The sequence below is a fragment of the Cebus imitator genome, unplaced genomic scaffold (assembly GCF_001604975.1).
Source record: "Cebus imitator isolate Cc_AM_T3 unplaced genomic scaffold, Cebus_imitator-1.0 Scaffold658, whole genome shotgun sequence".
In the NCBI taxonomy this organism is placed as follows: Eukaryota; Metazoa; Chordata; class Mammalia; order Primates; family Cebidae; genus Cebus; species Cebus imitator.
In genome coordinates, this window is record NW_016107973.1 from 809893 (window position 1) to 827377 (window position 17485).

General features: G+C 40.8%; 1 long non-coding RNA gene across 2 annotated transcripts in view; it reads left to right on the forward strand.

Moving 5' to 3' along the window:
* Nucleotides 1–17485, forward strand: part of LOC108295783 — a 30059-nt gene that overhangs the window by 3907 nt on the left and 8667 nt on the right. Inside the window, exon 3 of one of the 2 annotated variants that reach the window (XR_005198268.1) lies at nucleotides 144–180. The exons of the other annotated variant lie outside the window; for it this stretch is intronic. This is a non-coding gene — a long non-coding RNA (uncharacterized LOC108295783). Of the gene's footprint in view, nucleotides 1–143; nucleotides 181–17485 lie in introns of those variants that run through there. 2 annotated transcript variants of the gene reach the window in all.

Genomic DNA, 17485 nt, shown 5'->3' on the forward strand with positions numbered 1-17485 from the left:
ATGTTGACCAGGATGGTCTCGATCTCTTGACCTCGTGATCCACCCGCCTCGGCCTCCCACAGTGCTGGGATTACAGGCTTGAGCCACCGCGCCTGGCCGAACTGTTTTTTTTGTTGTTGTTTGTTTGTTTTTTTGTATTTAAGATGGAGTCTCACTCTGTCACCCAGGCTGGAGTGCAGTGGCGTGATCTCAGCTCACTGCAACCTCTGCCTCCTGGTTCAAGCAATTCTCTGGCCTCAGTATCCTGAGTAGTTGGGATTATAGGCACGCACCACCATGCCCAGCTAATTTTTGAATTTTTAGTAGAGGGGGTTTCACCATGTTGGCCAGGCTGGTCTTGAACTTCTGACCTCAATTGATCTGCCTTCCTTGGCCTCCCAAAGTGCTGGGATTACAGGCGTGAGCCACTGCGACTGGCCAAATGTGAACTGTTGAGGTCAGGATTTTTCCAAGTGTGGTCTATGGATACTTCATCAAATTCATCAGAAGGTGCTTGTTACAATAGCAGATACTTGGACCTACCCTAGATCTGCTGAATCAAAACCAGGGAAGTGGGATGGGGGGATGGGAGCTGTCTTCATTTAAAGTACTGTAATAGCTTCAGTTGGTCGGGTACTCATCTGTCTTAGTGCATTCTGAGCTACTGTAACAAAATATCATAACTTGGCAGCTGATAAAAAACAAATTTATTTCTCACAGTTCTGGAGGCCAAGAAATCCAAAATTAAGGCACTGGCATCTTCAGTGTTTGGTGAGGGCCCATTTCCTTCATAGATGGATGTTTTCCCATTGTAATCTCCCTTGGTGTTGCTTATACCTATTACCGGAAAAAATTTAAATTAAAAAATAATAATAATATCCCTTGGTGGAAGGTGCTAGCTAGCTCTCTGGAGTCTCTTTGATAAGAGCACAAACCTCAGTTATGAGGACAAAGCCCTAATGACCTAAAAGCCCTCTCATAGCCTCACCTTCGCATTAGGTTTTAACATAAATTTGAGAGGGAGGGGTCACAGATATTCACACCATAACATCATCCATGTTTGAAAATTACTGCTGTGGGTATACAAGAAGATCTTATAGTTTTGAATCATTTAATATCTAATTTCATTGTTAGTTACTCCTGCTACTCAGCTTAAATATCTGTTTTCTTTGGTCTGTCAAATAGACAACAATTCCTTCAATTAAGTAATATTTCAGTGATTATATATGAAGTACTAAAATAGGCACTGAGGAAATAGCACAGAGAGTAAGACAGGTAGGGTCCCTGGAGCTATCATTCTAGATTGGGAAAAGTGGCAGTAAGCAGATAAACAAATCAATAAGCTATGTGATTTCATATGAGAATATGTGTTTTGAAGAAAATAAACAGGTAGAGTAGAAAGTGACTGAGACAGGGATTATTATAGATGGGGTTGTCAGTGAAGCTCTTTCTCAGGAAGTGACACTTGAGCTGAGTCCTGAACGATAAGAAGAAGCCAGGCATGGAGAGACCATTTTATCAGTGTCCTTGTGCTGTATGTGGGAACCATTGATCCAGGAGCAGAGGACAAGTGGGAGTGGCTGGAGCCTGGCACATAAGTGCAGACAGGTGGGAGATGAGATTGAAAGGGTAGACAAGAGCCACATGGTTTGGGCCCTGTAAGCAGTTTGGGTTTTATCCTGAGCATGGAGGGTTAGAGTATGGGAGTGATGTGACCTAATTCTTGATGTCAAGAGCTGACTCTGGCTGCTATGTGGAGAATAGGCTGGAGAGGGACAAGGTAGGGAGTGGGGATAACCATTAGGAAAATATTACAGAAGTCCTGGAGAGGGACACGTGTGGATGAGGCCAGGCCTGTAGCTACGTGCAGAGGGAGGGGTGGACCTGGACAGAGCGTGTTTTCAGGTCGGGCAGGTAGGACCTGCAGTGGCTGTGTGCCTGGGGTGTATGTTCTTGGGGTGTATTAAGATAAAGGAGAGTTATGGAGAACACCTGAGCTTTTTGTTTGGCCATGTAGAGAAATGGTGGTGCTGTTTTCTGAGATCCGTCCTTCCAAGTGCTTTGAGATATTCTCAAGTTACTTAGTTAGTTTTATTATAACTAACATAAGTTATAATAAAAATTAGTGATTTTAAAAACGTGTTCGTAGATGAATATGATTCAGTTATAAGACTATTCAGCTTTTTTCCCCAGCGTCTCTGTAGTAGAATTTTTTAAATGATGTGATTGCTCACCATTTATCTTTTTAAAAATGAAAACACTAGTTAATATATTTTTAAAACGTTTTGTCTTCTACATTATGTTCTGTATAATGCCAGTTTTACAGATGTAACAAATGAGTGACTATAAGGTAAATTTAAGTATTCAAAATCACTCAGTCTTTATGTGGCAGAACTAGGGCTTGTCTCTTTTCTGTCTCCAGAGCCCACACTCCTGACCAATACACCTAGGAAGAAGAAAAAGCATTTGTGAGGTATGGTGATTACCTAAGGTCACCATCTAGAGTTAATGGTTTAGATCTGGCACTGTGGCCCAAGTATATGTCCTGTCTTCCACCCAGCTCCCTGTTCATTAGACCTGGCATTAGCTTTGTTACTATGTGTAGTGAATCACTTTTCAAGGGCTTAGGATGGATGTTTCCCTGAGGTTAACCTCCAGGTAATGTAAGAGTACACTAAGTACCTTCAACTGAAAAGAACTGGCATGTTGATTTCTTTTCTTTTTTTTTTTATTTTTGAGATGGGGTTTCACCATGTTGGCCAGGATGATCTTGATCTCTTGACCTCGTGATCCACCTGCCTCGGCCTCCCAAAGTGCTGGGATTACAGGCGTGACCCACCGCGCCTGGTGTGTTGATTTTCTTCTCCAGGCCAAGCTATACTGAAAGAATAGAGGAAAATTTCCTGAATCATACAAAATGTGCTTTTTTTCTGTCTGGCTCCTTCAGCATCTTAACATGAATTTTACCTTTATTGTTGTCTGTTGTAGATCATTCTCATTAATGTGTAGTATTATGTTGTGTGGATTTTTTTATATCTATATATGTATATTTTTTTATAGAGATGGGGTTTCACCGTGTTGGTCAGGCTGGTCCTAAACTACTGACCGCAGGTGATCCGCCCGCCTCTGCTTCCCAAAGTGCTGGGATTACAGGCGTGAGCCACTGCGCCCAGCCTTTTTCTTTTCTTTTCTTTTTGTTTCTTTTTTTCTTTTTTTGTTTTGTGGATACTTTGCAATAAACATATCTATTATGGGGATTTGAGTATTTTTCAGTGTTTGACTTACTATGAATAATAGTATTATGAATGTTTTCTACATATCTTTTTTTTAAATTGTTATTTTAGGTTCAGGGGCACATGTGCAGGTTTGTTATATAAGTAAACTCGTGTCACATGGGATTGTTGTACAGATTATTTCACGACCCAGGTAATAAGCTTAGTGCCCAGTAGTTAATTTTTCTGATTTTCTCCCTCCTCCCACCCTCCATCCTCAGGTAGGCCTCAATGTCTGTTGTACCCCTCTTTGTGTCCATGTGTTCTTATCATTTAGCTCCCACTTATAAGTAGGAATATGCAGTATTTTGTTTTCTGTTCCTGCATTAGTTTCCTAAGTATAATGGCCTCCAGCTCCATCGATGTTGCTGCAAAGGACATGATTTCATTCTTTTTTCTGGCTGCATAGTATTCTGTGGTGTATATATACCACATTTTCCTCATCCAGTCTACCATTAATGGGCATTTCTGTTGATTCCATGCCTTGGCTATTGTGAACACTGCTGCAATTAGCTTGTGTCTTTATGGCAGAACACTTTATATTCCTTTGGGTGTATAACCATTAATAGAATTGGGGTTGAATGGTAGTTCTGTTTTCAGCTCTTTGAGGTGTCACCACACTGCTTTCCACAGTGGTTGAACGAATTTGCCCTCCCACCAACGGTGTATAAGCATTCACTTTTCTCTGCAACCTTGCCAGCATCTGTTATTTTTTGATGTTTAATAATAGCCATCTGACTGTGTGAGTTGCTATCTCATTGTGGTTTTGATTTGCATTTCTCTAATGATCAGTAATATTGACCTTTTATTCATATGCTTGTTGACCATATGTATGTCTTCTTTTGCAAACTGTTCATGTCCTTTGTCAACTTTTTAATGGGGTTGTTTGTTTTTTCTTGTAAATTTAAGTTCCTTATAGATGCTGGATATTAGGCCTATGTCAGATACATAGTTTGCAGATATTTTCTTCCATTCTATAGGTTGCCTGTTTAATCTGTTGGTAATATCTTTTGCTATGCAGAAGCTCTTTAGTTTAACTAGATTCCATCTATCAACTTTTGCTTCTGTTGCAGTTGCTTTTGATGTTTTCATCATGAAATGTTTGCCCATTCCTATGTCCAGAATGGTATTGCTTTGGGTGTCTTCTAGGATTTTTTTAGTGTTGGGTTTTATACTTAAGTCTTTAATCCATCTTGAGTTGATTTTTGTACATAGCATAAGGAAGGGGTCCAGTTTCAATCTCCTGTGTAAGAGTATCCCCAGGCCTACTTATTGAATAGGGAGTCCCTTTGCTTGTTTTTGTCAACTTTAACAAAGATCACATGGTTATAGGTGTGCAACCTTGTTTCTGAGCTCTCTATTCTGATCCATTAGTCTATATGTCTGCTTTTGTACCACGACTATACTGTAGCCCTGTAGTATAGTTTGACATTGGGGAGAATAATGCCCCCTGCTTTATTCTTTTTGCTTAGGATTGCCTTGGCTATTTGGACTCTTTAGGGTTTCATATGAATTTTAAAGTAATTTTTTTCTAGTTCTGTGAAGAATGTCATTGGTAGTTTGATAGGATTAGCATTGAACTTGTCAGTTGCTTTGGGCAGTATGACCATTTTACTGATATTAATTTTTCCTGTCCATGAGTATGGCATGTTTTACCATTTGTTTGTGTCATCTCTGATTTCTTTGTGCAGTTTTGTCCTTCCCATTGTAGAGATTTTTTACCTCCTTGGTTAGCCATATTCCTAGGTATTTCATTCTTTTTGTGGCGGTTGTGAATGGGATTCTGTCCTCATTTGACTCTTGGCTTGGTTGTTGTTGGTGTATAGGAATGCTAGTGATTTTTCTTTTTGAGACAGTCTTGTTCTGTCATTTAGCCTGGAGTGCAGTGGCACACTCTCGGCTCGCTGCAGCCTTCACCTCCTGGGTTCAAGTGATTCTCCTGCCTCAGCCTCCCGAGTAGCTGGGATCACAGGCATGCACCACCATGCCTGGCTAATTTTTGTATTTTTAGTAGAGATGGGGCTTCAGCACATTGGCCAGTGTGGTGTCAGACTTCTGACCTCAAGTCATCTGCTCGCCTCAGCCTCTCAAAGTGCTGGGATTACAGGCATGAGCCACTGTGCCCGACCTGCAATTTTTATATGTTGATTTTGGATCTTGAGACTTTGCTGATGTTGTTTATCAGCTTAAGGAGCTTTTGGGCTAAGACTATGGGGTTTTCTAGGTATAGAGTCCTGTCATCTGCAAACACTTTATAGCATGGTGGCAGTGGAATCCGTCCTTGTTCACACATGCCAGTAGCAGCTGCAGCGGTAGCGTGGTAGGGTGAACACTGCTTGGCTGCAACAGGGTGCTAGTGGATGCCAGTGTGTTGGCCTTCATGCATGCATTTGCGTAGCAGCTGACGTTGACAGCACAGCTCAGGGGGATAGGGCCCCAGTCAGTGACTGTGCACACTTCATGCTAATGATGGTGTTTGCACTCTCTGTACAAGTTCCTGTAGGCAACAGTGGTCACTCAGGGCAGGTGTGGGTCTGCTTTTGTTTATGCCTAGTTTTATGCTAACAGCAATTTTGGTGCTGGCAGGGAGGAGGCTGGCGGGCTCAGTGCCTGCCAGAGCTCCAACAACAATGGCAGTGTAGCAGGAAGAGGGAGGCTGGAGAGGGGCAGGGCATACTCAGCCAGCAGCAGTGGCATTGCAGAGTGCGCAAGCACACATGTGCTGGTGAGGGAGGGAAGGCCGCATCTTCTGGTGCACATATACAACAGCAAAGTGATGTAGGGGGTGACCGTGGGCAAGTGCGTGCAGGCAAAGTGGCATTGGGGAGGCTGCAGTCAGGGGAGGATGCAGGTGGGCTGGAGCAAGTCCACTAGGATTGCTCTGCTGGAGCACTCTGCCAGATTCAGGAGCAGTCCACTAGCCCAGGGGCAATGATGTGGGCCCCCAAAAGATACCTGGGGGCTTCACTGCAAGCAGGAATGACCAGGCTGGGGCCCCAGGAGAGGCTAAGAGACTGAAGGGTGTAGAGGTCAGACCAACCCTGTCTTATGGGCACGATTGCCCTGCAGCGTTCAGGTTCAACAGTTCTCCTAGGGCTAAAGTCTCTTATAGGTGTGAGTTAAGCCTAGGGAGATGGGCAGCCATGGCTATGCTCCACTACAGGTGCTCCTGTACCAAACTCTCTGGGCTCCACTCCAGCTGGAGTTTTACCCCTGCCAGTTCTCTGAGTAGCTCTCCCTGCCAATTCAAGTGTCCATGGTGGTCAAGGGGTCGCCTTCTGCAGGGATTCCAGAGGCCTGTGGCGAGAGTGGGTTGCTCCTTGCCTGTTCAACCCACCGCCTTTTCCAGGAGTCACTGGGGACCAGGAGTGAACTGGTGCATGGTAGCCCTGAGCAGCGTTCCCAGCTTCTTCCTGCTTCCACCCAGCATCTGTGTCTCCCCTCTGTCTGCTTTCAATGCCTTCCCTCAAGATCTGCTAGGAGTGTGCTAGTATTCCTGATGCTCTGTCCCTTTGTTGGAGACATTCCTCCTGGCTGTATTCAGTCAGCCATCTTGCGCCATCCCTTATTTCTCTACATATCTTTGAATGGAGGTTTATTTTCATTTTTCGTATGCATGTACCTATCCTTGGCCTAAGAGTAGAATTTCTGAGTCATAGGGTGTGTGTATATTCAGCTCAGCATATACAGCTAAGCAGTTTTCAAAGTGGTTATTCTAATTTATATTTGTATCAGCAGTGTCATAGTTTCACTGCTCTACATCCTCACTGACACTTGGTATACCTTGGTGGCTTTTGTTGTTCTGATGAAAGTGTGATAGTATATAGTGTCTGATTTTTCTGTTTTAATTTCTGTTTGATTTAATTTTCTCTCAAGTTTTAAGTTTCTTTTAATATTGTCAAGCTCCTTTCTCTTTTTTTTAACTTTCAAATTTATTTACTTAAGGTGCTAGAGTTTGCATTTTCGGTTTTACTGGTTGTATCCCTATTATGTTGTTCATGTTACTCAGTCTCCTCTTCTTTCCTTTAAATTGGTAATTAAAGGCTTGATCCTATTCAGATTTTTTGACAAGAGTGTCTTAGATGTGGCATGTACAATCATGTGTCACTTAACCACAGAGTTACATTCTGAGAAATGCATCATTAGGAGATTTTGTCATTGTATGAATATCATAGAGTACACTTACACAAACCTAGGTAGTGTACCCTACTACATACCTAGGCTATATGGTACAGCCTATTGCTCCTAGGCTAAAAATTCACACAGCATGTTACTGTACTGAATACTGTAGGGAACTGTAGCATTAAGGTCAGTATTTGTGTATCTAAACATAGAGAAAGTACAGTACAAATATGATATAAAAGATTAAAAGTATATATATCTATATACGTGTATTGGTCACTTGCAGGACTTGAAGTTGCTCTCAGTGAGTCTGAGTGAGTGGTGAGTGAATGTGAAAGCTTAGGACATTACTGTGCATTACTGTAGATTTTACAAACACTATACAATTAGGCTATATTACATTGATAAAATAATATTTTTTCTTCAATAATCACCTCAGCTTACTGTAACTTTTTAACTTTATAAACTTTTAATGTTTTTAAACTTTTTAACTTTTGTAATAACACTTAGCTAAAAACACACATTGTACAGCTATGCAAGAATATTTTCTTGCTTTATATCCTTATTCTGTCACCTTTCTTTTACTTATTTATTTATATTTACTTTTTAAACTTTTGTGTTAAAAACGAAGACACTTCAAGATGAAATTCAGAGGAAGGAAAAAAGAAACTAAGACACAAGCACACACATTAGTCTAGGCCTGTACAGGGTCAGGATTATCACTATCACTGTCTTCCACCTCCATATCTTGCCCCACTGGAAGGTCTTAAGGGACAATAACACACATAAAGCTGTCATCTCCTATGATAACAATACCTTCTTCTGGAATACCTTTTGAAGGACCTGCTTGAGACTGTTTTATAGTTAACTTTTTTAGTAGGCAGAAGGAGTACATTCTAAAATAACAATAAAAAGTATAGTAAACACATAAACCAGTAACAGTCATTTATTATCATTAATAAGTATCATGTACTGTACCTTATTGTATGTGCTTTACTTTTATACAACTGGCAGTGCAGTAGGTTTGCTTACACCAGCATCAGTATATTCTTCACAAACGTGAGGAATATATTGTGATATGGCAGGTAGGACAGCTACATGAGCAGGTGATAGGAATTTTTTGGCTCCATTATATCTTATGGGACTACTGTTACATATGTGTTCTGTTATTGACCAAAATACTGTTATGCAGCACATGACTGTCCTTCGTATAGCCTTACACGTATCTTAGTCACCTCAGGCTGCTGTAACAAGTAACATATAGTGGTAGATTATACAGTGTATTAGTCTGTACTCACATTGCTATAAAAAACTACCTAAGACTAGGTAATTTACAAAGAAAAGAGGTTTAATTTACTCACAGTCCTGCAGGCTATACAGGAAGCACGACTGGGAAACTCAGTAAACTTACAATCCTGGCAGAAGGCGAAGGGGAAGCAGGCACATCTTATGGGATCAAAGAAGGAGGAAGAGAGTGAAGGGGGAAGTGCTACATACTTTTATTCAACCAGATCTTATGAGAACTCACTCCCTATCATGAGAACAACAAGGGGGATGTCTGCCCCCATGATCCAATCACCTCCCATCAGGCCCCTCTTCCAACATTGGGGATTACAATTCAATATGAGATTTGGGTGGGAACACAAATCCAAACCATATCAAACAACAAGTATGTATTTCTCATGGGTCTGGAGGCTGCAAGTCCGAGATCAGGGTGCCAGCATGGTTGGATTCTGGATAAGGGTCCTTTGCCTAGTCCTCACATGGCCTTTCCTTGGTATGTGCATGTGGAAAGGAAACAAGCTCTCATGTCTTTTATTACAAGGGCACTAATCTCATCATGAGAGCTGTGTCCTCATAACCTAATTCCTTTCAAAGGTCCCATCTCCAAATACCATCACATTGGAGATTAGGCTTTTCACATATGAATTTGGGGCGGGGAACACAAACATTTAGGTAATAGCACAGCAGGAGCCTCCTCATGTCTGTTTATCTCATCTCTTCTACTGTGAAGTTCAGGTTCATCACTGGGCTCAAATTTTGTCAGCCTAATCCATCCATTATAACACTTTGCATGTGTTTTTCTCCTCAGGTTTTTTTCCCACTTTCTGAAAATTGTTGTCTAGATCTACATTTCATTAGAAGTTATAAAATGGTGATGTTGTGATTTTATAATTTCTTTTGCATTTATTAGTTGGGTGTTTCCTATAACGTAACTTGCCCCTATGCCATCACCTGTTAGGATTCACTGAGGTATGGTACACATAGGAAGTGAAGGACGAAGGTTTAATTCTTTTGCAGTATTTTCACTTTTCAGAAGTAATTGTTTCCATAGGAGCTTCCAAAGATGAGTAGTGAGTTGGTATTGTTTGTGTTTTGTTTTTCTTTTATTAAAGTGTCCTTGTGACTCAGAGATTTTCCTGTATTTAATATTTGCAGTCATTAATCTCGTTGATGTTCAAATTGTTTCGTTTTTATCCAGTGAAAGCCTCTTCAGCTTGACCTCTGAATCTTTTTGACATGCTTTCTGGTATGATAATTTGGTCCAGGAGTATCTGGTACAATCCTGGCCCCAGACCTGGAATCAGCTGTCTCTCTAAGGGAGCCCTTTTTTTTTTCCATGGGAAGTATTTTTAGAGGACTCAATCTGGGTTCTAATCAACTGGTCAGTTTGCTGCTTTTTTTTAGTGCACATAGCCAGTAATTATGCATTACATTTTGAAGATAATATATATCTTGGCTTCCATCCTGAATTGCTCCTCTATGCCCTTATAGATAATCATTTTATCAGTTTTTGTTTTAATCTTCCAGTTTTTAGAAACATAAGCAAATGTAATGTGTGTATTCATTTCCTCCCCGACACAAGTAGAAGGTGGCATAGTCTATACCACCACTATATAGTGGAAATATCTATATTGATGAAAATTTTCTGTATCTACACTGTCCAACATAGTAGCCACTAGTTTACCTGAGGCTGTTGAGCACTTGAAACATGTGTGAGTGAGGTATTGAGTTTATAATTTTATTTGAATTTTTTTTTTAAAGTAAATGGCTACATGTAGCTAGTGACCACTATATTGAACAACAACAGCTCCCTCTATTTTTTTTGCACTGCATTTTTCATTTATAATATTCTGCCAGGAATGGCCTTATATTTATGCCTTTTTGTCTATTTGCATTATATATTTAGAATAGATGCTTAGGAAAGAGATTGCTGGTTCCAAGAATTAATGCCTATGTCATTTTATCAAATAGCATCAAATTCCTTCCACAGGGGATATACTATTTGAAATCACTTCTATCAATGCATGACAATGCCTGTTTCCTCATAGTCTCTTTAAGAGGAATTCTGCAGGGAGGTAAACAACATGTGAGAAATCTGTGAAAACCATTTCACTAAATCAGGAGAGTTTGATGTTCAGACTGGGTTCCTAGTCCTGTGCTTGTCTTTGAGAACTTAGTCTTTACTCCTGTCTATCTCCTGTGGCTCTGGGTCCAGTCCCTCAGTGAAGGAGAGGAGTTCTTACATGAAGAAGAAACTCCATGTCACCACAGATGGGCACCCCAAATGACTAAATGGAAAAAAATCACTCCTTTAGGGATCAGGCAGACTCAAAACAAGTTCAGCAACATACCACTCTGACATAGTGAAGAGAAACAGAGAAAGCAAAACTACTTTCTACTTGCGAGAAGAACTAAGACTGCAAGCACACTAGTGTTGCCTTGCCCTTTCCTCTCTATGAATGAGGTAGGTCAGGAGAAGGTAGTAGTAGCCCTTTAGCACTATGGAAGCAGGCAGAGGCATGGGCTGCAAGGTGCCTCAGTTTCCCAAGTTAGCAGCCTCTTTCCACTCAACCATATCATTTTCTATTTAGATGCTGGGTGTATTAGGCCATACTTACGTTGCTATAAAGAAATACCTGAGGCTGGGTAATTTATAAAGGAAACACAGTTCTGCAGGCTGTACAAGCATGGCACCAACATCTGCTTGGCTTCTGATGAGGGCCTCAGGAAGCTTACAGTCATGGTGAAAGGCAGAGCGGGACCAGGCATGTCACACAGCAGGAGTGGGAGCAAGAAAGAGATGAAGGAGGTACCATACACTTCTAAACAAACAGATCTCATGAGAACTTGCTCACTGTTTCAAGGATAGCACCAAGACATTCATGAGGAATTTGCCCTCATGAGTGAGGTAGGTCAGGAGCAGGTAGAAGCCTTTTAGCACTGTGCAAGCAGGCAGAGGCATGGGTTACAAGGAGCCTTAGTTTCCCAAGGTAGCAGTCTCTTTCCACTCAATCATATCTCTTTCTGTTTAGATGCTTGGTGTAGTTGGCAGCTCCACCCCTGTAGCTTTGCAGGTTGTAGCCCCGTGGCAGATCTCATGGGTTGGACTTGACTGGCTGTGACTTCTCCAGGCTCAGGATGCGAGCTGTCCATGGCTTTACCATTCTGGGATCTGCAGGGCAGTAGCAGATCCACTAGGTAGTGGATTTCACAGCTCCACTAGGTAGTGCCCCACTGGAGACTGTGTCTGGCTTCCAACCTCATATTTCTCCTCCACACTGCCCTAATAGAGTTTCTATATTGGAGGCTCTGCCCCTGTGGCAGGCTGTGGCCTGGGCACTCAGGCTTTCTGATACATTTTCTGAAATCTAGAGGGAAGCTTCCAAGCCTCCTTAACTTTTGCATTCCATGTGCCCATGTGTGCCCACAGACTTCACACCATGTGGAAGCTGCCAAGGTTTATGGTGGCTTGCACTCTACAAAATGGCAGCTGGAGCTGTACCTGGAGCCCCTTGAGCAAAGACTGAAACCAGAGTAGTGGGGATGCAAGGAGTAGCCTCCTGGGATGCTGCAGGGCAGCAGGGCCCTGGGCCTGGCTCATGAAACCATTCTCTCCTACTAGACTTCTGAGCCTGTGATGGGAGGGGCCACCTTAAGATCTATGAAATGCCTTTGAGTCCTTTTTCTCCTTGTCTTTGATATTAACATTTGGCTCTTTTAGTCACGCCAATCTCTCCAGCGAGTGGTTGCTCCACAGCCTGCTTGGATTCTTCCCCTGAAAACAGGCTTTTCTTTTCTACTAACAAGATAGGCTGCAAATTTTCCAAACTTCTGTGCTCTGCTTCCCTTTTAATTATAACTTTCAACTTTAAGTAATTTCTTTGTTCCTGCATTGGAATGTCAGCTGTTAGAAGTGGCCAGGCCAAATCTTGAACACTGCTGCTTAGAAATTTCTTCCATCAGATACTCTGTCACTCTGAAGATCAAACTTACACAGATCACAGAGTATGAACACAGTGTAGCCGACTTCTTTGCGAAGGCATAATAAGGGTGACCTTTGCTTCATTTCCCAATAAGGTCCTCATTTACATCTGAAACCTGGTAAGCCTGGATTTTATTGCCCATACCAGTAGCAACATTTTGGTCACAGCTATTTAACCAATGTATAAGAAGGTCCAAACTTTGCCTCATCTTTGTCTTCTTCTGAGCCCTCCAAAGTCTTCCAACCTCTGCCTGTCACCCAGTTCCAAAGCCACTTCCACATTTTCAGATATCTTTATAGCAATACCTCACTCCTTGGTACCAATTTTCTGTATTAGGCTATTTTTCTGTTGCTATAAAGAAATACCTGAACCTTGGTAATTTATAAAGAAGAGAGGTTACTTCACATGTACCCCAAAACCTAAAGTGCAATTAAAAAAAAGAAAAAAAAAGAAGAGAGGTTTGATTGGCTCACGGTTCTGCAGACTGTACAACTATGGCACCAGCTTGTACAAGGGCCTCAGGAAGCTTACAGTCATGAAAGAAGGCAAAGTGGGAACAGGCATGTCGTATGGTGAGAACAGGAGCAACAGGAGGATAGAGGTGCCACATACTTTTGAACAACCAGATTTTGTGAGAACTCACTCACTAGCAAGTGAGAAATTATTCACTAGAGGACAGCACCAAGACATTCATGAGGGGTCTGCCCCTATGGCCCAAATACCTCCCACCAGACCCCACCTCTAACACTGGGGATCCCATTTCAATATGATATTTGGAGAGGACAAAAATCCAAACTATATTGCTAGGTGTCCTGGACTCAGAGGGGAGATTCAACTAAACTCTTGGCATAGAGTGTCTTTGAATCATTCATCATGGGTAGTCATTTATATTCATGTTGCTTCCTGTGGGCATTTTTACTTATAACTAGGACTGAAGATTAAAAGAGGGATGGTATGGGATGAAGATATGGGATTGGACTGACAATGTCTGGCGCATAGTAAACTCCCAATACACTTTAATAAATTAATGACATGTAGAGTCAGGAATAAGGAAATAACTGAACTTATGGTAATGTAATAATAATTGGTATAAAAAACCTATAAAACAAAACAAACAGGCTTTATGTGAGCAACATGGCTGTTTATGAACTTGGGTACAGGTGGGCTAAGGCCAAAAAGGGCATTAGCAAAGGGCGGTGGGATAGGAGTTGGTTTTATAGGTTTGGGGTGGGCAGTGGAAAGTTACAGAGTAAGATCAGTTATAGTGGTGGGGGTAGGGGCAAGGAGTATACATTATCATAAGTTCAGTTACAGTGGCAGGTGGGGTAAGGTGTAAGAGTAGTTAAGATGGCAGGGTGGGGTGAAGAGTATTCACATTATCATAATAACAGTTAAGATGGCAGGGTGGGGTGAGGGGAAGCTTATTTCGGGGGAAGCTCTACTGAGCGATCAGGGATAGTGGGGAATGCCCGCGGTGGGTAGGGGGTGATTAGCCAAGGCAGGCAGGACTTCAGACTTTCTGGGTTAAGGCCTGCACATGGAGGCCTAACATATACATATATATATATGTGTATATATATGTGTGTATATATATATGTATACATATATATATATGTGTATACATATATATGTATATATATATATACACATATATATATGTATATATATACACATATATATATGTGTATATATATATATACATATATATATGTATATATATATGAGTTGGGATAACTCAGTATTTGTTGCCTCATTAACTGCTTTGAGGAAAACTTTTATTTCTGTTTATAAAAATTATGATTTTTCATTGGGAGAAAATAACCTGTTGAAAATAAAATCAGATGGTAAACAAAGTGAGAATTGTATGACTGAAAGCTACTTAGGAGGCTTGCCAAGGGATAGAAGGTTTTGAGGGGGGCGATATAGTTTGGATGTCCTCTCCAAGTTTCATGTTGAGATCTAATCTCCAGTGTTGGAGATGGGGCCTAGTAGAAGGTGTCATAGGGATTGATCCCTCATGATGTGTGACACCTCCCTTGTTGAGATGACATCCCTAGTATTGGAGCTGGGGCCTGGTAGCAGGGTCATGGGGGTTGATGCCTCATGGCTTCATTCTGTCCTCGTGATAGTGATCTGGCTGTTTAAAGTGTGTGGCACCTTACTTTGTTCTCTCTTGCTCCTGCTCTGGCAGTGTGATGTACCTGCTCTCCCTTGGCCTTCTTCCATGAGTAAAGGTCCCTGAGGCCTCCCCAGAAGCCAGGCATATACCAGTGCCATGCTTCCTGTACAGCCTGTGGAGCTATGAGCCAATTAAAACTCTTTTCTTTATAAATTACACATTCTCGTGTATTTCTTTATAGCAATGCAAGAATGACCTAATACAGGCGGGATGAAGGAGGTGAATAATACAGGAGGGATGAAGGAGGTGAATGGTTTTTATTGTATAAATCAAACCTTTCTGGAATTTTCTATAACCTGGTAGCATTCTTGTTATATTCATACCTATCCTAGGATCTTCAACTGCTACAGCTAGAAGTCCAGTTTCTATGCAAGCTGAATAGAAAGCTATACAACTTAGTGTGTGAATGAATAATTGGTGTAAAAAAGGTTGAGATATAGAAACACACACACAGAATGACTGTCAAATAAATTAATTTGACCTGTTTTTTTTACCCATAAAACAATATACTATGAACAGTTTCTGAAGCAATGACTACATGAGCACCAAATTTGTAATCAGTTCATAATTCTTTTCTTTTCTTTTCTTTTCTTTTTTTTTTTTTTTGAGACTGAGTCCTGCTCTGTCACTTAGGCTGGAGTGCAATGGCATGATCTCAGCTCACTGCAACCTCCGACTCCTGGGTTTAAGTGCTTCTCTTGCCTCAGCTTCCCAACTAGCTGGGATTACAGGCTACTGCCACCACACTTGGCTAATTTTTGTGTTTATAGTAGAGACGGGGTTTCACAGTGTTGGCCAGGCTGATCTCAAACTCCTGACCTCAAGTCATCTGCCCGCCTTGGCCTCCCAGAGTGCTGGGATTACAGGCTTGAGCCACCATACCCAGCCTCACAATTATTTTCTTTTCAACATTTTATTCAATAGTTTCTATATGCAAAACACTATAGAAATGCAAATTTATAAAAATTAAAGTATCCTCTATCTCCTACCAATGTGCACACATTGAATTATTACTAAATACAACTTTTTAATGTGCTATTTCAGTACAGTAAAGAACATGATTCTAAGTCAATAAATATATTTCTACACTCTCATTTTGTGAATCTCTTCATAGCTTTTTTTCTGTTTTATATACTTTATAACTATAGCAGATTACCAGTAAATCCTTTTTACTGCTAAACAAGTATCAAACAATATAAAAATTTGTATTTTGAAGCTGAAAATATTGTTTTTTCCTTCTGCCCCAGAAAGACAGTTGGTCTCCCACTCCATAATGTAAAGATAATTTCTGTGAATTTATTATTGCCTATTCTCCAGATTTTATCTCTGTGTGTAATATACTAACATATTTAATCACACAAACATAGCTATACGCTCATTGTGATGATTAATATTATGTGTCAACTTGACTAGGCCACAGGGTGCCCAGATGTTTGGTCAAACATTATTCTGGGCCTTTCTTTGAGAGTGTTTCTGGACACCCTCCTTAATGTAGGTAGAGTTCATCCAATCAGTTGAAGGCCTTATTAGAACAAAAAGACTACCTCTTTCATGAGTATGAAGAAACTCCTCCTGCCTGACTGCCTTTGTGCAGGGATTTTTTTTTCTGCCTTGTTCCAGGGATGCAAGGATGGCTCCACAGATACAAATCTATCATTGCTATATATAATATCAACAGAATGAAGGACAAAAGCCAAAAGCCATATGATCATTTCAATTGCTGCTGAAAAAGCATTTGATAAAATTCAACATCCCTTCTTGATAAAAATCCTTAGAAAACTGGGTATAACAGAAACATACCTCAATAATCCTACTTGGTCATGATGAATGGTCTTTTTAAATATATTGTTGAATTCAGTTTGCTAGATTTTTATATCAATGTCCATCAGGGATATTGGGCTGTAGTCTTCTTTTTTTTGATGTGTCCTTCTCTGGTTTTGGTATCAGGGTAATACTGGCCTCATAGAATGAGTTTGGAAGTATTCCCTCCTCTTCTGTTTTGGGAATAGTTTCTGTATGACTGTTATTAATTCTTCTTTAAATGTTTGGTAACACTCAGCAGTAAAGCTATAAGGTACCAGGCTTTTCTTTGCTGAGAGACTTTTTACTGTGGCTTTTAGCTTGTTACTTGTTACTGGTCTTTTCAGGTTTTGGATTTCTTCATGGTTCAATCTTGGTAGGTTGTATGTGTCTAGGTACTTATCTATTCTTCTAGGTTTTCTAATTTATTAGCATATAGTTGCTCATAGTAGCCTCTAATGATGCTTTGAATTTTTGCACTATCATTTGTAATGTCTCATTTTTCATTTTTGATTTTATTTATTTGGGTCTTCTCTATTTTTTCTTAATCTGGCTCAAGGTCTATCAACTTTGTTTATCTTTAAAGAAAACAACTTTTTGTTCATTGACACTTTGTATTGTTTTCTTCATTTCAATTTCATTTGTTTCTGATGTGATCTTCATTATATCTCTTTTTTTTTTTTTTTGAGACAGGGTTTCTGTCACCCAGGCTGGAGTGCAGTGGCATGATCTCAGCTCACTGCAACCTCTGCCTCCCAGGCTCAAGTGATCCTCCTACCTCAGTCTCTTGATTGTCTGGGACTACAGGCCTGTGCCACCACGCCTAGCTAAGTTTTGTATTTTCTTGTAGGGACAGGGTTTCGCCA